At 52.7% G+C, this 21,048-nt stretch overlaps 48 non-coding genes and 36 pseudogenes across 48 annotated transcripts; all 84 read left to right on the top strand.

Moving 5' to 3' along the window:
- The first annotated feature begins 1,024 nt into the window (after positions 1-1,024).
- LOC143954675 (5S ribosomal RNA) lies at positions 1,025-1,143 on the top strand. The gene has a single exon (XR_013269640.1). It is a non-coding gene; the product is annotated as a 5S ribosomal RNA (ribosomal RNA).
- Positions 1,144-1,252: 109 nt separating this feature from the next.
- Positions 1,253-1,371, top strand: LOC143953493 (5S ribosomal RNA). The gene has a single exon (XR_013268570.1). It is a non-coding gene; the product is annotated as a 5S ribosomal RNA (ribosomal RNA).
- A 109-nt stretch (positions 1,372-1,480) lies between these two features.
- LOC143945500 (5S ribosomal RNA) lies at positions 1,481-1,600 on the top strand (annotated as a pseudogene).
- Positions 1,601-1,709: 109 nt separating this feature from the next.
- LOC143950172 (5S ribosomal RNA) lies at positions 1,710-1,828 on the top strand. Its single transcript, XR_013265599.1, has one exon. It is a non-coding gene; the product is annotated as a 5S ribosomal RNA (ribosomal RNA).
- A 109-nt stretch (positions 1,829-1,937) lies between these two features.
- Positions 1,938-2,056, top strand: LOC143950171 (5S ribosomal RNA). The gene has a single exon (XR_013265598.1). It is a non-coding gene; the product is annotated as a 5S ribosomal RNA (ribosomal RNA).
- Positions 2,057-2,165: 109 nt separating this feature from the next.
- On the top strand, positions 2,166-2,284 carry LOC143951247 (5S ribosomal RNA). The gene has a single exon (XR_013266537.1). It is a non-coding gene; the product is annotated as a 5S ribosomal RNA (ribosomal RNA).
- A 109-nt stretch (positions 2,285-2,393) lies between these two features.
- LOC143953539 (5S ribosomal RNA) lies at positions 2,394-2,512 on the top strand. The gene has a single exon (XR_013268611.1). It is a non-coding gene; the product is annotated as a 5S ribosomal RNA (ribosomal RNA).
- A 109-nt stretch (positions 2,513-2,621) lies between these two features.
- Positions 2,622-2,740, top strand: LOC143946161 (5S ribosomal RNA; annotated as a pseudogene).
- A 109-nt stretch (positions 2,741-2,849) lies between these two features.
- Positions 2,850-2,968, top strand: LOC143953526 (5S ribosomal RNA). Its single transcript, XR_013268600.1, has one exon. It is a non-coding gene; the product is annotated as a 5S ribosomal RNA (ribosomal RNA).
- Positions 2,969-3,077: 109 nt separating this feature from the next.
- On the top strand, positions 3,078-3,196 carry LOC143944176 (5S ribosomal RNA; annotated as a pseudogene).
- Positions 3,197-3,305: 109 nt separating this feature from the next.
- LOC143949229 (5S ribosomal RNA) lies at positions 3,306-3,414 on the top strand (annotated as a pseudogene).
- A 109-nt stretch (positions 3,415-3,523) lies between these two features.
- Positions 3,524-3,642, top strand: LOC143946982 (5S ribosomal RNA; annotated as a pseudogene).
- A 109-nt stretch (positions 3,643-3,751) lies between these two features.
- LOC143948082 (5S ribosomal RNA) lies at positions 3,752-3,890 on the top strand (annotated as a pseudogene).
- A 109-nt stretch (positions 3,891-3,999) lies between these two features.
- Positions 4,000-4,118, top strand: LOC143947335 (5S ribosomal RNA; annotated as a pseudogene).
- A 109-nt stretch (positions 4,119-4,227) lies between these two features.
- Positions 4,228-4,346, top strand: LOC143944394 (5S ribosomal RNA; annotated as a pseudogene).
- Positions 4,347-4,455: 109 nt separating this feature from the next.
- On the top strand, positions 4,456-4,574 carry LOC143954234 (5S ribosomal RNA). Its single transcript, XR_013269244.1, has one exon. It is a non-coding gene; the product is annotated as a 5S ribosomal RNA (ribosomal RNA).
- Positions 4,575-4,683: 109 nt separating this feature from the next.
- Positions 4,684-4,802, top strand: LOC143953371 (5S ribosomal RNA). Its single transcript, XR_013268460.1, has one exon. It is a non-coding gene; the product is annotated as a 5S ribosomal RNA (ribosomal RNA).
- Positions 4,803-4,868: 66 nt separating this feature from the next.
- Positions 4,869-4,987, top strand: LOC143953117 (5S ribosomal RNA). Its single transcript, XR_013268229.1, has one exon. It is a non-coding gene; the product is annotated as a 5S ribosomal RNA (ribosomal RNA).
- A 109-nt stretch (positions 4,988-5,096) lies between these two features.
- On the top strand, positions 5,097-5,215 carry LOC143954912 (5S ribosomal RNA; annotated as a pseudogene).
- A 326-nt stretch (positions 5,216-5,541) lies between these two features.
- On the top strand, positions 5,542-5,660 carry LOC143953492 (5S ribosomal RNA). The gene has a single exon (XR_013268569.1). It is a non-coding gene; the product is annotated as a 5S ribosomal RNA (ribosomal RNA).
- Positions 5,661-5,769: 109 nt separating this feature from the next.
- Positions 5,770-5,888, top strand: LOC143950170 (5S ribosomal RNA). Its single transcript, XR_013265597.1, has one exon. It is a non-coding gene; the product is annotated as a 5S ribosomal RNA (ribosomal RNA).
- A 109-nt stretch (positions 5,889-5,997) lies between these two features.
- Positions 5,998-6,116, top strand: LOC143948680 (5S ribosomal RNA). Its single transcript, XR_013265418.1, has one exon. It is a non-coding gene; the product is annotated as a 5S ribosomal RNA (ribosomal RNA).
- Positions 6,117-6,225: 109 nt separating this feature from the next.
- Positions 6,226-6,344, top strand: LOC143950205 (5S ribosomal RNA). Its single transcript, XR_013265629.1, has one exon. It is a non-coding gene; the product is annotated as a 5S ribosomal RNA (ribosomal RNA).
- A 109-nt stretch (positions 6,345-6,453) lies between these two features.
- Positions 6,454-6,572, top strand: LOC143953491 (5S ribosomal RNA). Its single transcript, XR_013268568.1, has one exon. It is a non-coding gene; the product is annotated as a 5S ribosomal RNA (ribosomal RNA).
- Positions 6,573-6,681: 109 nt separating this feature from the next.
- On the top strand, positions 6,682-6,801 carry LOC143946143 (5S ribosomal RNA; annotated as a pseudogene).
- A 109-nt stretch (positions 6,802-6,910) lies between these two features.
- Positions 6,911-7,029, top strand: LOC143952606 (5S ribosomal RNA). The gene has a single exon (XR_013267767.1). It is a non-coding gene; the product is annotated as a 5S ribosomal RNA (ribosomal RNA).
- Positions 7,030-7,138: 109 nt separating this feature from the next.
- On the top strand, positions 7,139-7,257 carry LOC143950169 (5S ribosomal RNA). The gene has a single exon (XR_013265596.1). It is a non-coding gene; the product is annotated as a 5S ribosomal RNA (ribosomal RNA).
- A 109-nt stretch (positions 7,258-7,366) lies between these two features.
- On the top strand, positions 7,367-7,485 carry LOC143951246 (5S ribosomal RNA). The gene has a single exon (XR_013266536.1). It is a non-coding gene; the product is annotated as a 5S ribosomal RNA (ribosomal RNA).
- Positions 7,486-7,594: 109 nt separating this feature from the next.
- Positions 7,595-7,713, top strand: LOC143953514 (5S ribosomal RNA). The gene has a single exon (XR_013268589.1). It is a non-coding gene; the product is annotated as a 5S ribosomal RNA (ribosomal RNA).
- A 109-nt stretch (positions 7,714-7,822) lies between these two features.
- On the top strand, positions 7,823-7,941 carry LOC143943695 (5S ribosomal RNA; annotated as a pseudogene).
- A 109-nt stretch (positions 7,942-8,050) lies between these two features.
- LOC143952527 (5S ribosomal RNA) lies at positions 8,051-8,169 on the top strand. Its single transcript, XR_013267695.1, has one exon. It is a non-coding gene; the product is annotated as a 5S ribosomal RNA (ribosomal RNA).
- A 109-nt stretch (positions 8,170-8,278) lies between these two features.
- On the top strand, positions 8,279-8,397 carry LOC143944862 (5S ribosomal RNA; annotated as a pseudogene).
- Positions 8,398-8,506: 109 nt separating this feature from the next.
- On the top strand, positions 8,507-8,625 carry LOC143950168 (5S ribosomal RNA). Its single transcript, XR_013265595.1, has one exon. It is a non-coding gene; the product is annotated as a 5S ribosomal RNA (ribosomal RNA).
- A 109-nt stretch (positions 8,626-8,734) lies between these two features.
- Positions 8,735-8,853, top strand: LOC143946293 (5S ribosomal RNA). The gene has a single exon (XR_013265197.1). It is a non-coding gene; the product is annotated as a 5S ribosomal RNA (ribosomal RNA).
- A 109-nt stretch (positions 8,854-8,962) lies between these two features.
- Positions 8,963-9,081, top strand: LOC143953501 (5S ribosomal RNA). Its single transcript, XR_013268577.1, has one exon. It is a non-coding gene; the product is annotated as a 5S ribosomal RNA (ribosomal RNA).
- A 109-nt stretch (positions 9,082-9,190) lies between these two features.
- On the top strand, positions 9,191-9,309 carry LOC143944716 (5S ribosomal RNA; annotated as a pseudogene).
- A 109-nt stretch (positions 9,310-9,418) lies between these two features.
- On the top strand, positions 9,419-9,537 carry LOC143950166 (5S ribosomal RNA). The gene has a single exon (XR_013265594.1). It is a non-coding gene; the product is annotated as a 5S ribosomal RNA (ribosomal RNA).
- Positions 9,538-9,646: 109 nt separating this feature from the next.
- Positions 9,647-9,765, top strand: LOC143952753 (5S ribosomal RNA). Its single transcript, XR_013267900.1, has one exon. It is a non-coding gene; the product is annotated as a 5S ribosomal RNA (ribosomal RNA).
- A 109-nt stretch (positions 9,766-9,874) lies between these two features.
- Positions 9,875-9,993, top strand: LOC143943814 (5S ribosomal RNA; annotated as a pseudogene).
- Positions 9,994-10,293: 300 nt separating this feature from the next.
- On the top strand, positions 10,294-10,412 carry LOC143949577 (5S ribosomal RNA; annotated as a pseudogene).
- Positions 10,413-10,521: 109 nt separating this feature from the next.
- LOC143949650 (5S ribosomal RNA) lies at positions 10,522-10,640 on the top strand. The gene has a single exon (XR_013265507.1). It is a non-coding gene; the product is annotated as a 5S ribosomal RNA (ribosomal RNA).
- Positions 10,641-10,749: 109 nt separating this feature from the next.
- On the top strand, positions 10,750-10,868 carry LOC143951331 (5S ribosomal RNA). Its single transcript, XR_013266613.1, has one exon. It is a non-coding gene; the product is annotated as a 5S ribosomal RNA (ribosomal RNA).
- A 109-nt stretch (positions 10,869-10,977) lies between these two features.
- On the top strand, positions 10,978-11,096 carry LOC143954608 (5S ribosomal RNA). Its single transcript, XR_013269583.1, has one exon. It is a non-coding gene; the product is annotated as a 5S ribosomal RNA (ribosomal RNA).
- A 109-nt stretch (positions 11,097-11,205) lies between these two features.
- LOC143954036 (5S ribosomal RNA) lies at positions 11,206-11,324 on the top strand. Its single transcript, XR_013269063.1, has one exon. It is a non-coding gene; the product is annotated as a 5S ribosomal RNA (ribosomal RNA).
- A 109-nt stretch (positions 11,325-11,433) lies between these two features.
- Positions 11,434-11,552, top strand: LOC143951106 (5S ribosomal RNA). The gene has a single exon (XR_013266409.1). It is a non-coding gene; the product is annotated as a 5S ribosomal RNA (ribosomal RNA).
- A 109-nt stretch (positions 11,553-11,661) lies between these two features.
- Positions 11,662-11,780, top strand: LOC143947308 (5S ribosomal RNA; annotated as a pseudogene).
- A 109-nt stretch (positions 11,781-11,889) lies between these two features.
- Positions 11,890-12,008, top strand: LOC143948427 (5S ribosomal RNA; annotated as a pseudogene).
- Positions 12,009-12,117: 109 nt separating this feature from the next.
- LOC143950566 (5S ribosomal RNA) lies at positions 12,118-12,236 on the top strand. Its single transcript, XR_013265921.1, has one exon. It is a non-coding gene; the product is annotated as a 5S ribosomal RNA (ribosomal RNA).
- Positions 12,237-12,345: 109 nt separating this feature from the next.
- On the top strand, positions 12,346-12,454 carry LOC143950097 (5S ribosomal RNA; annotated as a pseudogene).
- A 109-nt stretch (positions 12,455-12,563) lies between these two features.
- LOC143946084 (5S ribosomal RNA) lies at positions 12,564-12,682 on the top strand (annotated as a pseudogene).
- Positions 12,683-12,791: 109 nt separating this feature from the next.
- On the top strand, positions 12,792-12,910 carry LOC143947000 (5S ribosomal RNA; annotated as a pseudogene).
- A 109-nt stretch (positions 12,911-13,019) lies between these two features.
- On the top strand, positions 13,020-13,128 carry LOC143947734 (5S ribosomal RNA; annotated as a pseudogene).
- Positions 13,129-13,454: 326 nt separating this feature from the next.
- Positions 13,455-13,573, top strand: LOC143952490 (5S ribosomal RNA). The gene has a single exon (XR_013267661.1). It is a non-coding gene; the product is annotated as a 5S ribosomal RNA (ribosomal RNA).
- Positions 13,574-13,682: 109 nt separating this feature from the next.
- Positions 13,683-13,801, top strand: LOC143952820 (5S ribosomal RNA). The gene has a single exon (XR_013267960.1). It is a non-coding gene; the product is annotated as a 5S ribosomal RNA (ribosomal RNA).
- Positions 13,802-13,909: 108 nt separating this feature from the next.
- LOC143952994 (5S ribosomal RNA) lies at positions 13,910-14,028 on the top strand. The gene has a single exon (XR_013268117.1). It is a non-coding gene; the product is annotated as a 5S ribosomal RNA (ribosomal RNA).
- Positions 14,029-14,137: 109 nt separating this feature from the next.
- On the top strand, positions 14,138-14,256 carry LOC143946025 (5S ribosomal RNA; annotated as a pseudogene).
- A 109-nt stretch (positions 14,257-14,365) lies between these two features.
- LOC143946003 (5S ribosomal RNA) lies at positions 14,366-14,484 on the top strand (annotated as a pseudogene).
- Positions 14,485-14,592: 108 nt separating this feature from the next.
- On the top strand, positions 14,593-14,711 carry LOC143946036 (5S ribosomal RNA; annotated as a pseudogene).
- A 109-nt stretch (positions 14,712-14,820) lies between these two features.
- On the top strand, positions 14,821-14,939 carry LOC143952751 (5S ribosomal RNA). Its single transcript, XR_013267898.1, has one exon. It is a non-coding gene; the product is annotated as a 5S ribosomal RNA (ribosomal RNA).
- A 109-nt stretch (positions 14,940-15,048) lies between these two features.
- Positions 15,049-15,167, top strand: LOC143952407 (5S ribosomal RNA). Its single transcript, XR_013267587.1, has one exon. It is a non-coding gene; the product is annotated as a 5S ribosomal RNA (ribosomal RNA).
- A 109-nt stretch (positions 15,168-15,276) lies between these two features.
- Positions 15,277-15,395, top strand: LOC143946170 (5S ribosomal RNA). Its single transcript, XR_013265186.1, has one exon. It is a non-coding gene; the product is annotated as a 5S ribosomal RNA (ribosomal RNA).
- Positions 15,396-15,504: 109 nt separating this feature from the next.
- Positions 15,505-15,623, top strand: LOC143943813 (5S ribosomal RNA; annotated as a pseudogene).
- Positions 15,624-15,923: 300 nt separating this feature from the next.
- LOC143949638 (5S ribosomal RNA) lies at positions 15,924-16,042 on the top strand. Its single transcript, XR_013265506.1, has one exon. It is a non-coding gene; the product is annotated as a 5S ribosomal RNA (ribosomal RNA).
- A 109-nt stretch (positions 16,043-16,151) lies between these two features.
- LOC143951330 (5S ribosomal RNA) lies at positions 16,152-16,270 on the top strand. The gene has a single exon (XR_013266612.1). It is a non-coding gene; the product is annotated as a 5S ribosomal RNA (ribosomal RNA).
- A 109-nt stretch (positions 16,271-16,379) lies between these two features.
- Positions 16,380-16,498, top strand: LOC143954606 (5S ribosomal RNA). Its single transcript, XR_013269582.1, has one exon. It is a non-coding gene; the product is annotated as a 5S ribosomal RNA (ribosomal RNA).
- A 109-nt stretch (positions 16,499-16,607) lies between these two features.
- On the top strand, positions 16,608-16,726 carry LOC143954035 (5S ribosomal RNA). The gene has a single exon (XR_013269062.1). It is a non-coding gene; the product is annotated as a 5S ribosomal RNA (ribosomal RNA).
- A 109-nt stretch (positions 16,727-16,835) lies between these two features.
- Positions 16,836-16,954, top strand: LOC143950345 (5S ribosomal RNA). Its single transcript, XR_013265755.1, has one exon. It is a non-coding gene; the product is annotated as a 5S ribosomal RNA (ribosomal RNA).
- Positions 16,955-17,063: 109 nt separating this feature from the next.
- On the top strand, positions 17,064-17,182 carry LOC143945530 (5S ribosomal RNA; annotated as a pseudogene).
- A 109-nt stretch (positions 17,183-17,291) lies between these two features.
- On the top strand, positions 17,292-17,410 carry LOC143948757 (5S ribosomal RNA; annotated as a pseudogene).
- Positions 17,411-17,519: 109 nt separating this feature from the next.
- LOC143950564 (5S ribosomal RNA) lies at positions 17,520-17,638 on the top strand. Its single transcript, XR_013265920.1, has one exon. It is a non-coding gene; the product is annotated as a 5S ribosomal RNA (ribosomal RNA).
- A 109-nt stretch (positions 17,639-17,747) lies between these two features.
- LOC143950386 (5S ribosomal RNA) lies at positions 17,748-17,866 on the top strand. The gene has a single exon (XR_013265793.1). It is a non-coding gene; the product is annotated as a 5S ribosomal RNA (ribosomal RNA).
- A 109-nt stretch (positions 17,867-17,975) lies between these two features.
- On the top strand, positions 17,976-18,094 carry LOC143943968 (5S ribosomal RNA; annotated as a pseudogene).
- A 109-nt stretch (positions 18,095-18,203) lies between these two features.
- Positions 18,204-18,322, top strand: LOC143946344 (5S ribosomal RNA; annotated as a pseudogene).
- Positions 18,323-18,431: 109 nt separating this feature from the next.
- On the top strand, positions 18,432-18,540 carry LOC143947733 (5S ribosomal RNA; annotated as a pseudogene).
- A 326-nt stretch (positions 18,541-18,866) lies between these two features.
- Positions 18,867-18,985, top strand: LOC143952488 (5S ribosomal RNA). The gene has a single exon (XR_013267660.1). It is a non-coding gene; the product is annotated as a 5S ribosomal RNA (ribosomal RNA).
- Positions 18,986-19,094: 109 nt separating this feature from the next.
- Positions 19,095-19,213, top strand: LOC143952819 (5S ribosomal RNA). The gene has a single exon (XR_013267959.1). It is a non-coding gene; the product is annotated as a 5S ribosomal RNA (ribosomal RNA).
- Positions 19,214-19,321: 108 nt separating this feature from the next.
- LOC143952993 (5S ribosomal RNA) lies at positions 19,322-19,440 on the top strand. The gene has a single exon (XR_013268116.1). It is a non-coding gene; the product is annotated as a 5S ribosomal RNA (ribosomal RNA).
- Positions 19,441-19,549: 109 nt separating this feature from the next.
- On the top strand, positions 19,550-19,668 carry LOC143943895 (5S ribosomal RNA; annotated as a pseudogene).
- A 109-nt stretch (positions 19,669-19,777) lies between these two features.
- LOC143946002 (5S ribosomal RNA) lies at positions 19,778-19,896 on the top strand (annotated as a pseudogene).
- A 110-nt stretch (positions 19,897-20,006) lies between these two features.
- LOC143946035 (5S ribosomal RNA) lies at positions 20,007-20,125 on the top strand (annotated as a pseudogene).
- A 109-nt stretch (positions 20,126-20,234) lies between these two features.
- Positions 20,235-20,353, top strand: LOC143952808 (5S ribosomal RNA). The gene has a single exon (XR_013267950.1). It is a non-coding gene; the product is annotated as a 5S ribosomal RNA (ribosomal RNA).
- A 109-nt stretch (positions 20,354-20,462) lies between these two features.
- LOC143948147 (5S ribosomal RNA) lies at positions 20,463-20,581 on the top strand (annotated as a pseudogene).
- Positions 20,582-20,690: 109 nt separating this feature from the next.
- LOC143945921 (5S ribosomal RNA) lies at positions 20,691-20,809 on the top strand (annotated as a pseudogene).
- A 109-nt stretch (positions 20,810-20,918) lies between these two features.
- Positions 20,919-21,037, top strand: LOC143946328 (5S ribosomal RNA; annotated as a pseudogene).
- The last annotated feature ends 11 nt before the right edge of the window (positions 21,038-21,048 follow it).

The following is a 21,048-nucleotide window of genomic DNA, read 5'->3' as shown; positions in this document are numbered from 1 at the left end:
CAATGTCATTAGGCAGTCCTTGGGAAAGCTGAGGGCTGCTGTGCCCCTGATTGATAGAACCACCCGGCAGCAGCCGGTTCCAAAGTGGCCTGTAGAAGGGGGCACCCCCCGGAATGAACAACCAACGGGGGGGTTAGGGTGCCAGGAAACAGTCTACAGCCGGGGGGGGGGGGGGATGTGCCGCACTCACCGCGAGTCCCGGGGTCACTGGTGCAATAATTGTAGCAAGGAACCCTGCGAACCTCATATGATGTAGATGAAGAAGTGAAGCAAAGCGGTGGCAGGGAAGACCCAGTAGGTTCAGGTAGTTCCAAAACCGCTCCGTCTGAGGGTTAATCCTTGCTGAGGGGGCTGGGGAGGCCCTTTCTGGTTCTAATGTTGCCCCACGAAGCCTGGGAGAGCAGAATTCAGAGGGGGTGTATAACTGTATGCGGTTTTCAGCCTCAGAAGTGCGGGCGTAGGGCTGCGGCCTGCTCCGGGTGTACCAAGATGGCTGCCGTTTGCTGTAGAGGATCGCTAGGCCCCAGACCTCCAGGCGCCTGTAATGTGCTTCGTTCGGGCACCGGACCCGGCCCGGGATGCACCGCTAGGTGGATGCTAAGGGAGAGGAACCCCCCTGGAGCCGAGGGACATCCAGCCGCTCCGGGAGTCAGGTAGGCCTCAAGATGGCGGCGGAGCGCCTCGCGTGTGGGCGGCAGGCCCGGGACGGACGGGAGCTCGTAGACCGCCCGGAGAAGTGCCGAACGTCCTCCGGATGACAGCGGGGAACGCCAGCAGGGCTCGCGGCCCGAAGAAAGTCCGATCTGCGGTGTTAGGGGTCCGGATTGCGGCGGATGCAAGTAGGCCTCAGCGGAGCTCTGGCTGAACGCGTCCGACCTCACCGACTTCCGGCCACGCCCCCCCGTGCCGTAGGGTTTTTTCCATTATGTTGTTGGCTTTGGCGACCTGCTGTATTTTTCCTCTCGATTGCCCAAAGTGACCACCTTGGCTTTTGTCAAGAGAGTTGTAAGTAGGGTGCAAGATCGCCTACGGCCACATCACCCTGAATGCGCTCGATCTCGTCTGATTTCGGATGCTAAGCAGGGTCGGGCCTGGTTAGTACCTGGATGGGACACTGCCTGGGAATACCAGGTGCCGTAGGCTTTTTTCCATTATGTTGTTGGCTTTGGCGACCTGCTGTATTTTTCCTCTCGATTGCCCGCGGTGACCACCTTGGCTTTTGTCAAGAGAGTTGTAAGTAGGGTGCAAGATCACCTACGGCCACATCACCCTGAATGCGCTCGATCTCGTCTGATCTCTGATGCTAAGCAGGGTCGGGCCTGGTTAGTACCTGGATGGGAGACCGCCTGGGAATACCAGGTGCCGTAGGCTTTTTTCCATTATGTTGTTGGCTTTGGCGACCTGCTGTATTTTTCCTCTCGATTGCCCGAGGTGACCACCTTGGCTTTTGTCAAGAGAGTTGTAAGTAGGGTGCAAGATCGCCTACGGCCACATCACCCTGAATGCGCTCGATCTCATCTGATCTCGCATGCTAAGCAGGGTCGGGCCTGGTTAGTACCTGGATATGGAGACCGCCTGGGAATACCAGGTGCCGTAGGCTTTTTTCCATTATGTTGTTGGCTTTGGCGACCTGCTGTATTTTTCCTCTCGATTGCCCGAGGTGACCACCTTGGCTTTTGTCAAGAGAGTTGTAAGTAGGGTGCAAGATTGCCTACGGCCACATCACCCTGAATGCGCTCGATCTCGTCTGATCTCGGATGCCAAGCAGGGTCGGGCCTGGTTAGTACCTGGATGGGAGACCGCCTGGGAATACCAGGTGCCGTAGGCTTTTTTCCATTATGTTGTTGGCTTTGGCGACCTGCTGTATTTTTCCTCTCGATTGCCCGAGGTGAACACCTTGGCTTTTGTCAAGAGAGATGTAAGTAGGGTACAAGATCGCCTACGGCCACATCACCCTGAATGCGCTCGATCTCGTCTGATCTCGGATGCCAAGCAGGGTCGGGCCTGGTTAGTACCTGGATGGGAGACCGCCTGGGAATACCAGGTGCCGTAGGCTTTTTTCCATTATGTTGTTGGCTTTCGCGACCTGCTGTATTTTTCCTCTCGATTGCCCGAGGTGACCACCTTGGCTTTTGTCAAGAGAGTTGTAAGTAGGGTGCAAGATCGCCTACGGCCACATCACCCTGAATGCGCTCGATCTCATCTGATGTCGGATGCTAAGCAGGGTCGGGCCTGGTTAGTACCTGGATGGGAGACCGCCTGGGAATACCAGGTGCCGTAGGCTTTTTTCCATTATGTTGTTGGCTTTGGCGACCTGCTGTATTTTTCCTCTTGATTGCCCGAGGTGACCACCTTGGCTTTTGTCAAGAGAGTTGTAAGTAGGGTGCAAGATTGCCTACGGCCACATCACCCTGAATGCGCTCGATCTCGTCTGATCTCGGATGCTAAGCAGGGTCGGGCCTGGTTAGTACCTGGATGGGAGACCGCCTGGGAATACCAGGTGCCGTAGGCTTTTTTCCATTATGTTGTTGGCTTTGGCGACCTGCTGTATTTTTCCTCTCGATTTCTCGAGGTGACCACCTTGGCTTTTGTCAAGAGAGTTGTAAGTAGGGGGCAAGATCGCCTACGGCTACATCACCCTGAATGCGCTCGATCTCGTCTGATCTCTGATGCTATGCAGGGTCGGGCCTAGTTAGTACCTGGATGGGAGACCGCCTGGGAATACCAGGTGCCGTAGGCTTTTTTCCATTATGTTGTTGGCTTTGGCGACCTGCTGTATTTTTCCTCTCGATTGCCCGAGGTGAACACCTTGGCTTTTGTCAAGAGAGTTGTAAGTAGGGTGCAAGATCGCCTACGGCCACATCACCCTGAATGCGCTCGATCTCGTCTGATCTCGGATGCTAAGCAGGGTCGGGCCTGGTTAGTACCTGGATGGGAGACCGCCTGGGAATACCAGGTGCCGTAGGCTTTTTTCCATTATGTTGTTGGCTTTGGCGACCTGCTGTATTTTTCCTCTCAATTGCCCGAGGTGACCACCTTGGCTATTGTCAAGAGAGTTGTAAGTAGGGTGCAAGATCGCCTACGGCCACATCACCCTGAATGCGCTCCATCTCGTCTGATCTCGGATGCTAAGCAGGGCCGGGCCTGGTTAGTACCTGGATGGGAGATCGCCTGGGAATACCAGGTGCCGTAGGCTTTTTTCCATTATGTTGTTGGCTTTGGCGACCTGCTGTATTTTTTCTCTCGATTGCCTGAGGTGACCACCTTGGCTTTTGTCAAGAGAGTTGTAAGTAGGGTGCAAGATCGCCTACGGCCACATCACCCTGAATGCGCTCGATCTCGGATGCTAAGCAGGGTCAGGCCTCGTTAGTACCTGGATGGGAGACCGCCTGGGAATTCCAGGTGCCGTAGGCTTTTTTCCATTATGTTGTTGGCTTTGGCGACCTACTGTATTTTTCCTCTCGATTGCCCGAGGTGACCACCTTGGCTTTTGTCAAGAGAGTTGTAAGTAGGGTGCAAGATCGCATACGGCCACATCACCCTGAATGCGCTCGATCTCGTCTGATCTCGGATGCTAAGCAGGGTCCGTCCTGGTTAGTACCTGGATGGGAGACCGCCTGGGAATACCAGGAGCGGTAGGCTTTTTTCCATTATGTTGTTGGCTTTGGCGACCTGCTGTATTTTTCCTCTCGTTTGCCCGAGGTGACCACCTTGGCTTTTGTCAAGAGAGTTGTAAGTAGGGTGCAAGATCGCATACGGCCACATCACCCTGAATGCGCTCGATCTCGTCTGATCTCGTCTGATCTCGTCTGATCTCGGATGCTAAGCAGGGTCGGGCCTGGTTAGTACCTGGATGGGAGACCGCCTGGGAATACCAGGAGCGGTAGGCTTTTTTCCATTATGTTGTTGGCTTTGGCGACCTGCTGTATTTTTCCTCTCGATTGCCCGAGGTGACCACCTTGGCTTTTGTCAAGAGAGTTGTAAGTAGGGTGTAAGATCGCCTACAGCCACATCACCCTGAATGCGCTCGATCTCGTCTGATCACGGATGCTAAGCAGATTCGGGCCTGGTTAGTACCTGGATGGGAGACCGCCTGGGAATACCAGGTGCCGTAGGCTTTTTTCCATTATGTTGTTGGCTTTGGCGACCTGCTGTATTTTTCCTCTCAATTGCCCGAGGTGACCACCTTGGCTTTTGTCAAGAGAGTTGTAAGTAGGATGCAAGATCGCCTATGGCCACATCACCCTGAATGTGCTCGATCTCGGCTGATCTTGGATGCTAAGCAGGGTCGGGCCTGGTTAGTACCTGGATGGGAGACCGCCTGGGAATACCAGGTGCCGTAGGCTTTTTTCCATTATGTTGTTGGCTTTGGCGACCTGCTGTATTTTTCCTCTCCATTGCCCGAGGTGACCACCTTGGCTTTTGTCAAGAGAGTTGTAAGTAGGGTGCAAGATCCCCTACGGCCACATCACCCTGAATGCGCTCGATCTCGTCTGATCTCGGATGCTGAGCAGGGTCGGGCCTGGTTAGTACCTGGATGGGAGACCGCCTGGGAATACCAGGTGCCGTAGGTTTTTTTCCATTATGTTGTTGGCTTTGGCGACCTGCTGTATTTTTCCTCTCGATTGCCCGAGGTGACCACCTTGGCTTTTGTCAAGAGAGTTGTAAGTAGGACAAAAGATAGCCTACGGCCACATCACCCTGAATGCGCTCGATCTCATCTGATCTCGGATGCTAAGCAGGGTCAGGCCTGGTTAGTACCTGGATGGGAGACCGCCTGGGAATTCCAGGTGCCATAGGCTTTTTTCCATTATGTTGTTGGCTTTGGCGACCTACTGTATTTTTCCTCTCGATTGCCCGAGGTGATCGCCTACGGCCACATCACCCTGAATGCGCTTGATCTCGTCTGATCTCGGATGCTAAGCAGGGTCAGGCCTGGTTAGTACCTGGATGGGAGACCGCCTGGGAATACCAGGTGCCGTAGGCTTTTTTCCATTATGTTGTTGGCTTTGGCGACCTGCTGTATTTTTCCTCTCGATTGCCTGAGGTGACCACCTTGGCTTTTGTCAAGAGAGTTGTAAGTAGGGTTCAAGATCGCCTACAGCCACATCACCCTGAATGTGCTCGATCTCGTCTGATCTCGGATGCTAAGCAGGGTCGGGCCTGGTTAGTACCTGGACGGGAGACCGCCTGGGAATACCAGGTGCCGTAGGCTTTTTTCCATTATGTTGTTGGCTTTGGCGACCTGCTGTATTTTTCCTCTCGATTGCCCGAGGTGACCACCTTGGCTTTTGTCAAGAGAGTTGTAAGTAAAGTGCAAGATTGCCTACGGCCACATCACCCTGAATGCGCTTGATCTCGTCTGATCTCGGATGCTAAGCAGGGTCGGGCCTGGATGGGAGACCGCCTGGGAATACCAGGTGCCATAGGCTTTTTTCCATTATGTTGTTGGCTTTGGCGACCTGCTGTATTTTTCCTCTCGATTGCCCGAGGTGACCACCTTGGCTTTTGTCAAGAGAGTTGTAAGTAGGGTGCAAGATCACCTACGGCCACATCACCCTGAATGCGCTCGATCTCGTCTGATCTCTGATGCTAAGCAGGGTCGGGCCTGGTTAGTACCTGGATGGGAGACCGCCTGGGAATACCAGGTGCCGTAGGCTTTTTTCCATTATGTTGTTGGCTTTGGCGACCTGCTGTATTTTTCCTCTCGATTGCCCGAGGTGACCACCTTGGCTTTTGTCAAGAGAGTTGTAAGTAGGGTGCAAGATCGCCTACGGCCACATCACCCTGAATGCGCTCGATCTCGTCTGATCTCGGATGCCAAGCAGGGTCGGGCCTGGTTAGTACCTGGATGGGAGACCGCCTGGGAATACCAGGTGCCGTAGGCTTTTTTCCATTATGTTGTTGGCTTTGGCGACCTGCTGTATTTTTCCTCTCGATTGCCCGAGGTGACCACCTTGGCTTTTGTCAAGAGAGTTGTAAGTAGGGTGCGAGATCACCTACGGCCACATCACCCTGAATGCGCTCGATCTCGTCTGATCTCGAATGCTAAGCAGGGTCGGGCCTGGTTAGTACCTGGATGGGAGACCGCCTGGGAATACCAGGTGCCGTAGGCTTTTTTCCATTATGTTGTTGGCTTTGGCGACCTGCTGTATTTTTCCTCTTGATTGCCCGAGGTGACCACCTTGGCTTTTGTCAAGAGAGTTGTAAGTAGGGGGCAAGATTGCCTACGGCCACATCACCCTGAATGCGCTCGATCTCATCTGATCTCGGATGCTAAGCAGGGTTGGCCCTGGTTAGTACCTGGATGGGAGACCGCCTGGGAATACCAGGTGCCGTAGGCTTTTTTCCATTATGTTGTTGGCTTTGGCGACCTGCTGTATTTTTCCTCTCGATTGCCCGAGGTGACCACCTTGGCTTTTGTCAAGAGAGTTGTAAGTAGGGTGCAAGATCACCTACGGCCACATCACCCTGAATGCGCTCGATCTCGTCTGATCTCTGATGCTAAGCAGGGTCGGGCCTGGTTAGTACCTGGATGGGAGACCGCCTGGGAATACCAGGTGCCGTAGGCTTTTTTCCATTATGTTGTTGGCTTTGGCGACCTGCTGTATTTTTCCTCTCGATTGCCCGAGGTGACCACCTTGGCTTTTGTCAAGAGAGTTGTAAGTAGGGTGCAAGATCGCCTACGGCCACATCACCCTGAATGCGCTCGATCTCATCTGATCTCGCATGCTAAGCAGGGTCGGGCCTGGTTAGTACCTGGATATGGAGATCGCCTGGGAATACCAGGTGCCGTAGGCTTTTTTCCATTATGTTGTTGGCTTTGGCGACCTGCTGTATTTTTCCTCTCGATTGCCCGAGGTGACCACCTTGGCTTTTGTCAAGAGAGTTGTAAGTAGGGTGCAAGATTGCCTACGGCCACATCACCCTGAATGCGCTCGATCTCGTCTGATCTCGGATGCCAAGCAGGGTCGGGCCTGGTTAGTACCTGGATGGGAGACCGCCTGGGAATACCAGGTGCCATAGGCTTTTTTCCATTATGTTGTTGGCTTTGGCGACCTGCTGTATTTTTCCTCTCGATTGCCCGAGGTGAACACCTTGGCTTTTGTCAAGAGAGATGTAAGTAGGGTGCAAGATCGCCTACGGCCACATCACCCTGAATGCGCTCGATCTCGTCTGATCTCGGATGCCAAGCAGGGTCGGGCCTGGTTAGTACCTGGATGGGAGACCGCCTGGGAATACCAGGTGCCGTAGGCTTTTTTCCATTATGTTGTTGGCTTTCGCGACCTGCTGTATTTTTCCTCTCGATTGCCCGAGGTGACCACCTTGGCTTTTGTCAAGAGAGTTGTAAGTAGGGTGCAAGATCGCCTACGGCCACATCACCCTGAATGCGCTCGATCTCATCTGATGTCGGATGCTAAGCAGGGTCGGGCCTGGTTAGTACCTGGATGGGAGACCGCCTGGGAATACCAGGTGCCGTAGGCTTTTTTCCATTATGTTGTTGGCTTTGGCGACCTGCTGTATTTTTCCTCTTGATTGCCCGAGGTGACCACCTTGGCTTTTGTCAAGAGAGTTGTAAGTAGGGTGCAAGATTGCCTACGGCCACATCACCCTGAATGCGCTCGATCTCGTCTGATCTCGGATGCTAAGCAGGGTCGGGCCTGGTTAGTACCTGGATGGGAGACCGCCTGGGAATACCAGGTGCCGTAGGCTTTTTTCCATTATGTTGTTGGCTTTGGCGACCTGCTGTATTTTTCCTCTCGATTTCTCGAGGTGACCACCTTGGCTTTTGTCAAGAGAGTTGTAAGTAGGGGGCAAGATCGCCTACGGCTACATCACCCTGAATGCGCTCGATCTCGTCTGATCTCTGATGCTAAGCAGGGTCGGGCCTAGTTAGTACCTGGATGGGAGACCGCCTGGGAATACCAGGTGCCGTAGGCTTTTTTCCATTATGTTGTTGGCTTTGGCGACCTGTTGTATTTTTCCTCTTGATTACCCGAGGTGACCACCTTGGCTTTTGTCAAGAGAGTTGTAAGTAGGGTGCAAGATTGCCTACGGCCACATCACCCTGAATGCGCTCGATCTCTTCTGATCTCAGATGCTAAGCAGGGTCGGGCCTGGTTAGTACCTGGATGGGAGACCGCCTGGGAATACCAGGTGCCGTAGGCTTCTTTCCATTATGTTGTTGGCTTTGGCGACCTGCTGTATTTTTCCTCTCGTTTGCCCGAGGTGACCACCTTGGCTTTTGTCAAGAGAGTTGTAAGTAGGGTGCAAGACTGCCTACGGCCACATCACCCTGACTGCGCTCGATCTCGTCTAAACTCAGATGCCAAGCAGGGTCGGGCCTGGTTAGTACCTGGATGGGAGACCGCCTGGGAATACCAGGTGCCGTAGGCTTTTTTCCATTATGTTGTTGGCTTTGGCGACCTGCTGTATTTTTCCTCTCGATTGCCCGAGGTGACCACCTTGGCTTTTGTCAAGAGAGTTGTAAGTAGGGTGCAAGATCGCCTACGGCCACATCACCCTGAATGCGCTCGATCTCGTCTGATCTCGGATGCCAAGCAGGGTCGGGCCTGGTTAGTACCTGGATGGGAGACCGCCTGGGAATACCAGGTGCCGTAGGCTTTTTTCCATTATGTTGTTGGCTTTGGCGACCTGCTGTATTTTTCCTCTCGATTGCCCGAGGTGACCACCTTGGCTTTTGTCAAGAGAGTTGTAAGTAGGGTGCAAGATCGCCTACGGCCACATCACCCTGAATGCGCTCGATCTCATCTGATCTCGGATGCTAAGCAGGGTCGGGCCTGGTTAGTACCTGGATGGGAGACCGCCTGGGAATACCAGGTGCCGTAGGCTTTTTTCCATTATGTTGTTGGCTTTGGCGACCTGCTGTATTTTTCCTCTTGATTGCCCGAGGTGACCACCTTGGCTTTTGTCAAGAGAGTTGTAAGTAGGGTGCAAGATTGCCTACGGCCACATCACCCTGAATGCGCTCGATCTCGTCTGATCTCGGATGCTAAGCAGGGTCGGGCCTGGTTAGTACCTGGATGGGAGACCGCCTGGGAATACCAGGTGCCGTAGGCTTTTTTCCATTATGTTGTTGGCTTTGGCGACCTGCTGTATTTTTCCTCTCGATTGCCCGAGGTGACCACCTTGGCTTTTGTCAAGAGAGTTGTAAGTAGGGTGCAAGATTGCCTACGGCCACATCACCCTGAATGCGCTCGATCTCGTTTAAACTCAGATGCCAAGCAGGGTCGGGCCTGGTTAGTACCTGGATGGGAGACCGCCTGGGAACACCAGGTGCCGTAGGCTTTTTTCCATTATGTTGTTGGCTTTGGCGACCTGCTGTATTTTTCCTCTCGATTGCCCGAGGTGACCACCTTGGCTTTTGTCAAGAGAGTTGTAAGTAGGGTGCAAGATCGCCTACGGCCACATCACCCTGAATGCGCTCGATCTCGTCTGATCTCGGATGCCAAGCAGGGTCGGGCCTGGTTAGTACCTGGATGGGAGACCGCCTGGGAATACCAGGTGCCGTAGGCTTTTTTCCATTATGTTGTTGGCTTTGGCGACCTGCTGTATTTTTCCTCTCGATTGCCCGAGGTGACCACCTTGGCTTTTGTCAAGAGAGTTGTAAGTAGGGTGCAAGATCGCCTACGGCCACATCACCCAGAATGCGCTCGATCTCGTCTGATCTCGGATGCTAAGTAGGGTCGGGCCTGGTTAGTACCTGGATGGGAGACCGCCTGGGAATACCAGGTGCCGTAGGCTTTTTTCCATTATTTTGTTGGCTTTGGCGACCTGCTGTATTTTTCCTCTCGATTGCCCTAGGTGACCACCTTGGCTTTTGTAAAGAGAGTTGTAAGTAGGATGCAAGATCGCCTACAGCCACATCACCCTGAATGCACTCGATCTCATCTGATCTCGGATGCTAAGCAGGGTCTCGCCTGGTTAGTACCTGGATGGGGGACCGCCTGGGAACACCAGGTGCCGTAGGCTTTTTTCCATTATGTTGTTGGCTTTGGCGACCTGCTGTATTTTTCCTCTCGATTGCCCGAGGTGACCACCTTGGCTTTTGTCAAGAGAGTTGTAAGTAGGGTGCAAGATCGCCTACGGCCACATCACCCTGAATGCGCTCGATCTCGTCTGATCTCGGATGCTAAGCCTGGGAATACCCGGTGCCATAGGCTATTTTCCATTATGTTGTTGGCTTTGGCGACCTGCTTTATTTTTCCTCTCGATTCCCCGAGGTGACCACCTTGGCTTTTGTCTAGAGAGTTGTAAGTAGGGTGCAAGATCGCCTACTGCCAAAACACACTGAATGCGCTCGATCTCGTCTGATCTCAGATGATAAGCAGGGTCTGCCCTGGTTAGTACCTGGATGGGAGACCGCCTGGGAATACCGGGTGCCGTAGGCTTTTTTCCATTATGTTGTTGGCTTTGGCGACCTGCTGTATTTTTCGTCTCGATTTCCCAAGGTGACCACCTTGGCTTTTGTCAAGAGAGTTGTAAGTAGGATGCAAGATTGCCTACGGCCAAATCACCCTGAATGTGCTCGATCTCGTCTGATCTCGGATGCTAAGCAGGGTCGGGCCTGGTTAGTACCTGGATGGGAGACCGCCTGGGAATACCAGGTGCCGTAGGCTTTTTTCCATTATGTTGTTGGCTTTGGCGACCTGCTGTATTTTTCCTCTCGATTGCCCGAGGTGACCACCTTGGCTTTTGTCAAGAGAGTTGTAAGTAGGGTGCAAGATTGCCTACGGCCACATCACCCTGAATGCGCTCGATCTCGTCTGATCTCGGATGCTAAGCAGTGTCGGGCCTGGTTAGTACCTGGATGGGAGACCGCCTGGGAATACCAGGTGCCGTAGGCTTTTTTCCATTATGTTGTTGGCTTTGGCGACCTGCTGTATTTTTCCTCTCGATTGCCCGAGGTGACCACCTTGGCTTTTGTCAAGAGAGTTGTAAGTAGGGTGCAAGATCGCCTATGGCCACATCACCCTGAATGCGCTCGATCTCGTCTGATCTCGGATGCTAAGCAGCGTGGGGCCTGGTTAGTACCTGGATGGGAGACCGTCTGGGAATACCGGGTGCCGTAGGCTTTTTTCCATTATGTTGTTGGCTTTGGCGACCTGCTATATTTTTCCTCTCGATTGCCCGAGGTGACCACCTTGGCTTTTGTCAAGAGAATTGTAAGTAGGGTGCAAGAGCGCCTACGGCCACATCATCCTGAATGCGCCCGCTCTCATCTGATCTCGGATGCTAAGCAGGGTCGGGCCTGGTTAGTACCTGGATGGGAGACCGCCTGGAAATACCAGGTGCCGTAGGCTTTTTTCCATTATGTTGTTGGCTTTGGCGACCTGCTGTACTATTCCTCTCTATTGCCCGAGGTGACCACCTTGGCTTTTGTCAAGAGAGTTGTAAGTAGGGTGCAAGATTGCCTACGGCCACATCACCCTGAATGCGCTCGATCTCGTCTGATCTCGGATGCTAAGCAGGGTCGGGCCTGGTTAGTACCTGGATGGGAGACCGCCTGGAAATACCAGGTGCCGTAGGCTTTTTTCCATTATGTTGTTGGCTTTGGCGACCTGCTGTACTTTTCCTCTCTATTGCCCGAGGTGACCACCTTGGCTTTTGTCAGGAGAGTTGTAAGTAGAGTGCAAGATCGCCTACGGCCACATCACCCTGAATGGGCTCGATCTCGTCTGATCTCAGATGCTAAGCAGGGTCGGGCCTTGTTAGTACATGGATGGGAGACCGCCTGGGAATACCAGGTGCCGTAGGCTTTTTTCCATTATGTTGTTGGCTTTGGCGACCTGCTGTATTTTTCCTCTCGTTTGCCCGAGGTGACCACCTTGGCTTTTGTCAAGAGAGTTGTAAGTAGGGTGCAAGATCGCCTACAACCACATCACCCTGAATGCACTCGATCTCGTCTGACGTCGGATGCTAAGCAGGGTCGTGCCTGGTTAATACCTGGATGGGAGACCGCCTGTGAATACCGGGTGCCGTAGGCTTTTTTCCATTATGTTGTTGGCTTTGGCGACCTGCTGTATTTTTCCTCTCGATTGTCCGAGGTGACCACCTTGGCTTTTGTCAAGAGAGTTTTAAGTAGGGTGCAAGATTGCCTACGGCCACATCACCCTGAATGCGCTCGATCTCGTCTGATCTCGGTTGCTAAGCAGGGTCGGGCCTGGTTAGTACCTGGATGGGAGACCGCCTGGGAATACCGGGTGCCGTAGGCTTTTTTCCATTATGTTGTTGGCTTTGGTGACCTGCTGTATTTTTCCTCTCGATTGCCCGAGGTGACCACCTTGGCTTTTGTCAAGAGAGTTGTAAATAGGGTGCAAGATTGCCTACGGCCACATTACCCTGAATGCGCTCGTTCTCGTATGCAAAGCAGGGTCGGGCCTGGTTGGTACCTGGATGGGAGGCCGCCTGGGAATACCAGGTGCCGTAGGCTTTTTTCCATTATGTTGTTGGCTTTGGCGACCTGCTGTATTTTTCCTCTCCATTGCCCGAGGTGACTACCTTGGCTTTTGTCAAGAGAGTTGTAAGTAGGGTGCAAGATCGCCTACTGCCACATCACCCTGAATGCGCTTGATCTCGTCTGATCTCGGATACTAAGCAGGGTCGGGCCTGGTTAGTACCTGGATGGTAGACCGCCTGGGAATACCAGGTGCCGTAGGCTTTTTTCCATTATGTTGTTGGCTTTGGCGACCTGCTGTATTTTTCCTCTCAATTGCCCGAGGTGACCACCTTGGCTTTTGTCAAGAGAGTTGTAAGTAGGGTTCAAGATTGCCTACTGCCACATCACCCTGAATGCGCTCGATCTCTTCTGATCTCGGATGCTGACCAGGGTCGGGCCTGGTTAGTACCTGGATGGGAGTCCGCCTGGGAATACCAGGTGCCGTAGGCTTTTTTCCATTATGTTGTTGGCTTTGGCGACCTGCTGTATTTTTCCTCTCAATTGCCCGAGGTGACCACCTTGGCTTTTGTCAAGAGAGTTGTAAGTAGTGTGCAAGATCGCCTACAGCCACATCACCCTGAATGCGCTCGATCTCGGATGCTAAGCAGGGTCGGGCCTGGTTAGTACCTGGATGGGAGACCACCTGGGAATACCAGGTGCCGTAGGCTTTTTTCCATTATGTTGTTGGCTTTGGCGACCTGCTGTATTTTTCCTCTCGATTGCCCGAGGTGACCACCTTGGCTTTTGTCAAGAGAGTTGTAAGTAGGGTTCAAGATTGCCTACGGCCACATCACCCTGAATGCGCTCAATCTCGTCTGATCTCGGATGCTAAGCAGGGTCGATCCTGGATGGGAGACCCCCTGGGAATACCAGGTGCCGTAGACTTTTTTCCATTATGTTGTTGGCTTTGGCGACCTGCTGTATTTTTCCTCTCGATTGTCCGAGGTGACCACCTTGGCTTTTGTCAAGAGAGTTGTAAGTAGGGTGCAAGATCGCCTGCGGCTACATCACCCTGGATGCGCTCGATCTCGTCTGATCTCGGATGCTAAGCAGGGTCGGGCCTGTTTAGTACCTGGATGGGAGACCGCCTGGGAATACCAGGTGCCGTAGGCTTTTTTCCATTATGTTGTTGGCTTTGGCGACCTGCTGTATTTTTCCTCTCGATTTCCCGAGGTGACCACCTTGGCTTTTTTCAAGAGAGTTGTAAGTAGGGTGCAAGATCGCCTGTGGCCACATCATCCTGAATGCGCTTGATCTCGTCTGATCTCGGATGCTAAGCAGGGTCGAGCCTGGTTAGTACCTGGATGGGAGACCGCCTGGGAATACCAGGTGCCGTAGGCTTTTTTCCATTATGTTGTTGGCTTTGGCGACCTGCTGTATTTTTCCTCTCGATTGCCGAGGTGACCACCTTGGCTTTTGTCAAGAGAGTTGTAAGTAGGGTTCAAGATTGCCTACGGCCACATCACCCTGAATACGCTCGATCTCATCTGATCTCAGATGCTAAGCAGGGTCAAGCCTGGTTAGTACCTGGATGGGAGACCGCCTGGGAATACCAGGTGCCGTAGGCTTTTTTCCATTATGTTGTTGGCTTTGGCGACCTGCTGTATTTTTCCTCTCGATTGCCCGAGGTGACCACCTTGGCTTTTGTCAAGAGAGTTGTAAGTAGGGTGCAAGATCGCCTGCGGCAACATCACCCTAAATGCGCTCGATCTCGTCTGATCTCGGATGCTAAGCAGGGTCGGGCCTGGTTAGTACCTGGATGTGAGACCGCCTGGGAGTACCAGGTGCCGTAGGCTTTTTTCCATTATGTTTTTGGCTTTGGCGACCTGCTGTATTTTTCCTCTCGATTGCCCGAGGTGACCACCTTGGCTTTTGTCAAGAGAGTTGTAAGTAGGGTGCAAGATCGCCTACTGCCACATCACCCTGAATGCGCTTGATCTCGTCTGATCTCGGATGCTAAGCAGTGTCGGGCCTGGTTAGTACCTGGATGGTAGACCGCCTGGGAATACCAGGTGCCGTAGGCTTTTTTCCATTATGTTGTTGGCTTTGCGACCTGCTGTATTTTTCCTCTCGATTGCCCGAGGTGACCACCTTGGCTTTTGTCAAGAGAGTTGTAAGTAGGGTTCAAGATCGCCTACGGCCACATCACCCTGAATGCGTTCGATCTCTTCTGATCTCGGATGCTAAGCAGGGTCTGGCATGGTTAGTACCTGGATGGGAGACCGCCTGGGAATACCAGGTGCCGTAGGCTTTTTTCCATTATGTTGTTGGCTTTGGCGACCTGCTGTATTTTTCCTCTCGATTGCCCGAGGTGACCACCTTGGCTTTTGTCAAGAGAGTTGTAAGTAGGGTGCAAGATCGCCTACGGCCACATCACCCAGAATGCGCTCGATCTCGTCTGATCTCGGATGCTAAGTAGGGTCGGGCCTGGTTAGTACCTGGATGGGAGACCGCCTGGGAATACCAGGTGCCGTAGGCTTTTTTCCATTATTTTGTTGGCTTTGGCGACCTGCTGTATTTTTCCTCTTGATTGCCCTAGGTGACCACCTTGGCTTTTGTCAAGAGAGTTGTAGGTAGGGTGCAAGATAGCCTACGGCCACATCACCCTGAATGCGCTCGATCTCGTCTGATCTCGGATGCTAAGCAGGGTCGCGCCTGGTTAGTACCTGGATGGGAGATCGCCTGGGAATTCCAGGTGCCGTAGGCTTTTTTCCATTATGTTGTTGGCTTTGGCGACCTGCTGTATTTTTCCTCTCGATTGCCCGAGGTGACCACCTTGGCTTTTGTCAAGAGAGTTGTAAGTAGGGGGCAAGATCGCCTACGGCCACATCACCCTGAATGCGCTCGATCTCATCTGATCTCGGATGCTAAGCAGGGTCGGGCCTGGTTAGTACCTGGATGGGAGACCGCCTGGGAATACCAGGTGCCGTAGGCTTTTTTCCATTATGTTGTTGGCTTTGGCGACCTGCTGTATATTTCCTCTCGATTGCCCGAGGTGACCACCTTGGCTTTTGTAAAGAGAGTTGTAAGTAGGATGCAAGATCGCCTACAGCCACATCACCCTGAATGCACTCGATCTCATCTGATCTCGGATGCTAAGCAGGGTCTCGCCTGGTTAGTACCTGGATGGGGGACCGCCTGGGAACACCAGGTGCCGTAGGCTTTTTTCCATTATGTTGTTGGCTTTGGCGACCTGCTGTATTTTTCCTCTCGATTGCCCGAGGTGACCACCTTGGCTTTTGTCAAGAGAGTTGTAAGTAGGGTGCAAGATCGCCTACGGCCACATCACCCTGAATGCGCTCGATCTCGTCTGATCTCGGATGCTAAGCCTGGGAATACCCGGTGCCATAGGCTATTTTCCATTATGTTGTGGGCTTTGGCGACCTGCTTTATTTTTCCTCTCGATTGCCCGAGGTGACCACCTTGGCTTTTGTCTAGAGAGTTGTAAGTAGGATGCAAGATTGCCTACGGCCAAATCACCCTGAATGTGCTCGATCTCGTCTGATCTCGGATGCTAAGCAGGGTCGGGCCTGGTTAGTACCTGGATGGGAGACCGCCTGGGAATACCAGGTGCCGTAGGCTTTTTTCCATTATGTTGTTGGCTTTGGCGACCTGCTGTATTTTTCCTCTCGATTGCCCGAGGTGACCACCTTGGCTTTTGTCAAGAGAGTTGTAAGTAGGGTGCAAGATTGCCTACGGCCACATCACCCTGAATGCGCTCGATCTCGTCTGATCTCGGATGCTAAGCAGTGTCGGGCCTGGTTAGTACCTGGATGGGAGACCGCCTGGGAATACCAGGTGCCGTAGGCTTTTTTCCATTATGTTGTTGGCTTTGGCGACCTGCTGTATTTTTCCTCTCGATTGCCCGAGGTGACCACCTTGGCTTTTGTCAAGAGAGTTGTAAGTAGGGTGCAAGATCGCCTATGGCCACATCACCCTGAATGCGCTCGATCTCGTCTGATCTCGGATGCTAAGCAGCGTGGGGCCTGGTTAGTACCTGGATGGGAGACCGTCTGGGAATACCGGGTGCCGTAGGCTTTTTTCCATTATGTTGTTGGCTTTGGCGACCTGCTATATTTTTCCTCTCGATTGCCCGAGGTGACCACCTTGGCTTTTGTCAAGAGAATTGTAAGTAGGGTGCAAGAGCGCCTACGGCCACATCATCCTGAATGCGCCCGCTCTCATCTGATCTCGGATGCTAAGCAGGGTCGGGCCTGGTTAGTACCTGGATGGGAGACCGCCTGGAAATACCAGGTGCCGTAGGCTTTTTTCCATTATGTTGTTGGCTTTGGCGACCTGCTGTACTTTTCCTCTCTATTGCCCGAGGTGACCACCTTGGCTTTTGTCAAGAGAGTTGTAAGTAGGGTGCAAGATTGCCTACGGCCACATCACCCTGAATGCGCTCGATCTCATCTGATCTCGGATGCTAAGCAGGGTCGGGCCTGGTTAGTACCTGGATGGGAGACCGCCTGGAAATACCAGGTGCCGTAGGCTTTTTTCCATTATGTTGTTGGCTTTGGCGACCTGCTGTACTTTTCCTCTCTATTGCCCGAGGTGACCACCTTGGCTTTTGTCAAGAGAGTTGTAAGTAGAGTGCAAGATCGCCTACGGCCACATCACCCTGAATGGGCTCGATCTCGTCTGATCTCGGATGCTAAGCAGGGTCGGGCCTTGTTAGTACATGGATGGGAGACCGCCTGGGAATACCAGGTGCCGTAGGCTTTTTTCCATTATGTTGTTGGCTTTGGCGACCTGCTGTATTTTTCCTCTCGTTTGCCCGAGGTGACCACCTTGGCTTTTGTCAAGAGAGTTGTAAGTAGGGTGCAAGATCGCCTACAACCACATCACCCTGAATGCGCTCGATCTCGTCTGACGTCGGATGCTAAGCAGGGTCGTGCCTGGTTAATACCTGGATGGGAGACCGCCTGTGAATACCGGGTGCCGTAGGCTTTTTTCCATTATGTTGTTGGCTTTGGCGACCTGCTGTATTTTTCCTCTCGATTGTCCGAGGTGACCACCTTGGCTTTTGTCAAGAGAGTTTTAAGTAGGGTGCAAGATTGCCTACGGCCACATCACCCTGAATGCGCTCGATCTCGTCTGATCTCGGTTGCTAAGCAGGGTCGGGCCTGGTTAGTACCTGGATGGGAGACCGCCTGGGAATACCGGGTGCCGTAGGCTTTTTTCCATTATGTTGTTGGCTTTGGTGACCTGCTGTATTTTTCCTCTCGATTGCCCGAGGTGACCACCTTGGCTTTTGTCAAGAGAGTTGTAAATAGGGTGCAAGATTGCCTACGGCCACATCACCCTGAATGCGCTCGATCTCATCTGATCTCGGATGCTAAGCAGGGTCGGGCCTGGATAGTACCTGGATGGGAGACCGCCTGGGAATACCAGGTGCCGTAGGCTTTTTTCCATTATGTTGTTGGCTTTGGCGACCTGCTGTATTTTTCCTCCCGATTGCCCGAGGTGACTACCTTGGCTTTTGTCAAGAGAGTTGTAAGTAGGGTGCAAGATCGCCTACTGCCACATCACCCTGAATGCGCTTGATCTCGTCTGATCTCGGATGCTAAGCAGGGTCGGGCCTGGTTAGTACCTGGATGGTAGACCGCCTGGGAATACCAGGTGCCGTAGGCTTTTTTCCATTATGTTGTTGGCTTTGGCGACCTGCTGTATTTTTCCTCTCAATTGCCCGAGGTGACCACCTTGGCTTTTGTCAAGAGAGTTGTAAGTAGGGTTCAAGATTGCCTACTGCCACATCACCCTGAATGCGCTCGATCTCGTCTGATCTCGGATGCTGACCAGGGTCGGGCCTGGTTAGTACCTGGATGGGAGTCCGCCTGGGAATACCAGGTGCCGTAGGCTTTTTTCCATTATGTTGTTGGCTTTGGCGACCTGCTGTATTTTTCCTCTCGATTGCCCGAGGTGACCACCTTGGCTTTTGTCAAGAGAGTTGTAAGTAGGGTGCAAGATCGCCTACAGCCACATCACCCTGAATGCGCTCGATCTCGGATGCTAAGCAGGGTCGGGCCTGGTTAGTACCTGGATGGGAGACCACCTGGGAATACCAGGTGCCGTAGGCTTTTTTCCATTATGTTGTTGGCTTTGGCGACCTGCTGTATTTTTCCTCTCGATTGCCCGAGGTGACCACCTTGGCTTTTGTCAAGAGAGTTGTAAGTAGGGTTCAAGATTGCCTACGGCCACATCACCCTGAATGCGCTCAATCTCGTCTGATCTCGGATGCTAAGCAGGGTCGATCCTGGATGGGAGACCCCCTAGGAATACCAGGTGCCGTAGACTTTTTTCCATTATGTTGTTGGCTTTGGCGACCTGCTGTATTTTTCCTCTCGATTGTCCGAGGTGACCACCTTGGCTTTTGTCAAGAGAGTTGTAAGTAGGGTGCAAGATCGCCTGCGGCTACATCACCCTGGATGCGCTCGATCTCGTCTGATCTCGGATGCTAAGCAGGGTCGGGCCTGTTTAGTACCTGGATGGGAGACCGCCTGGGAATACCAGGTGCCGTAGGCTTTTTTCCATTATGTTGTTGGCTTTGGCGACCTGCTGTATTTTTCCTCTCGATTTCCCGAGGTGACCACCTTGGCTTTTTTCAAGAGAGTTGTAAGTAGGGTGCAAGATCGCCTGTGGCCACATCATCCTGAATGCGCTTGATCTCGTCTGATCTCGGATGCTAAGCAGGGTCGAGCCTGGTTAGTACCTGGATGGGAGACCGCCTGGGAATACCAGGTGCCGTAGGCTTTTTTCCATTATGTTGTTGGCTTTGGCGACCTGCTGTATTTTTCCTCTCGATTGCCGAGGTGACCACCTTGGCTTTTGTCAAGAGAGTTGTAAGTAGGGTTCAAGATTGCCTACGGCCACATCACCCTGAATACGCTCGATCTCATCTGATCTCAGATGCTAAGCAGGGTCAAGCCTGGTTAGTACCTGGATGGGAGACCGCCTGGGAATACCAGGTGCCGTAGGCTTTTTTCCATTATGTTGTTGGCTTTGGCGACCTGCTGTATTTTTCCTCTCGATTGCCCGAGGTGACCACCTTGGCTTTTGTCAAGAGAGTTGTAAGTAGGGTGCAAGATCGCCTGCGGCCACATCACCCTAAATGCGCTCGATCTCGTCTGATCTCGGATGCTAAGTAGGGTCGGGCCTGGTTAGTACCTGGATGTGAGACCGCCTGGGAGTACCAGGTGCCGTAGGCTTTTTTCCATTATGTTTTTGGCTTTGGCGACCTGCTGTATTTTTCCTCTCGATTGCCCGAGGTGACCACCTTGGCTTTTGTCAAGAGAGTTGTAAGTAGGGTGCAAGATCGCCTACTGCCACATCACCCTGAATGCGCTTGATCTCGTCTGATCTCGGATGCTAAGCAGTGTCGGGCCTGGTTAGTACCTGGATGGTAGACCGCCTGGGAATACCAGGTGCCGTAGGCTTTTTTTACCATTATGTTGTTGGCTTTGCGACCTGCTGTATTTTTCCTCTCGATTGCCCGAGGTGACCACCTTGGCTTTTGTCAAGAGAGTTGTAAGTAGGGTTCAAGATCGCCTACGGCCACATCACCCTGAATGCGTTCGATCTCTTCTGATCTCGGATGCTAAGCAGGGTCTGGCATGGTTAGTACCTGGATGGGAGACCGCCTGGGAATACCAGGTGCCGTAGGCTTTTTTCCATTATGTTGTTGGCTTTGGCGACCTGCTGTATTTTTCCTCTCGATTGCCCGAGGTGACCACCTTGGCTTTTGTCAAGAGAGTTGTAAGTAGGGTGCAAGATCGCCTACGGCCACATCACCCTGAATGCGCTCGATCTCGTCTGATCTCGGATGCTAAGCAGGGTCGGGCCTGGTTAGTACCTGGATGCGAGACCGCCTGGGAATACCAGGTGCCGTAGGCTTTTTTCCATTATGTTATTGGCTTTGGCGACCTGCTGTATTTTTCCTCTCGATTGCCCGAGATGACCACCTTGGCTTTTGTCAAGAAAGTTGTAAGTAGGGTGCTAAATTTCCTGCGGCCACATCAACCTTAATGCGCTCGATCTCGTATGATCTCAGATGCTAAGCAGGGTCGGGCCTGGTTAGTACCTGGATGGGAGACCGCCTGGGAGTACCAGGTGTTGTAGGCTTTTTTCCATTATGTTTTTGGCTTTGGCGACCTGCTGTATTTTTCCTCTCGATTGCCCGAGGTGACCACCTTGGCTTTTGTCAAGAGAGTTGTAAGTAGGGTGCAAGATCGCCTACGGCCACATCACCCTGAATGCGCTCGATCTCATCTGATCTCGGATGCTAAGCAGGGTCTGGTCTGGTTAGTACCTGGATGTGAGACCGCCTGGGAGTACCAGGTGCCGTAGGCTTTTTTCCATTATGTTTTTGGCTTTGGCGACCTGCTGTATTTTTCCTCTCGATTGCCCGAGGTGACCACCTTGGCTTTTGTCAAGAGAGTTGTAAGTAGGGTGCAAGATCGCCTACTGCCACATCACCCTGAATGCGCTTGATCTCGTCTGATCTCGGATGCTAAGCAGTGTCGGGCCTGGTTAGTACCTGGATGGTAGACCGCGTGGGAATACCAGGTGCCGTAGGCTTTTTTCCATTA

Source organism: Lithobates pipiens, unplaced genomic scaffold (assembly GCF_037356315.1).
Source record: "Lithobates pipiens isolate NorthernLeopardFrog02 unplaced genomic scaffold, aLitPip1_a1.2 Scaffold_30, whole genome shotgun sequence".
Classification (NCBI taxonomy): Eukaryota; Metazoa; Chordata; class Amphibia; order Anura; family Ranidae; genus Lithobates; species Lithobates pipiens.
This window is presented reverse-complemented; position numbering and strand designations above follow the sequence as displayed.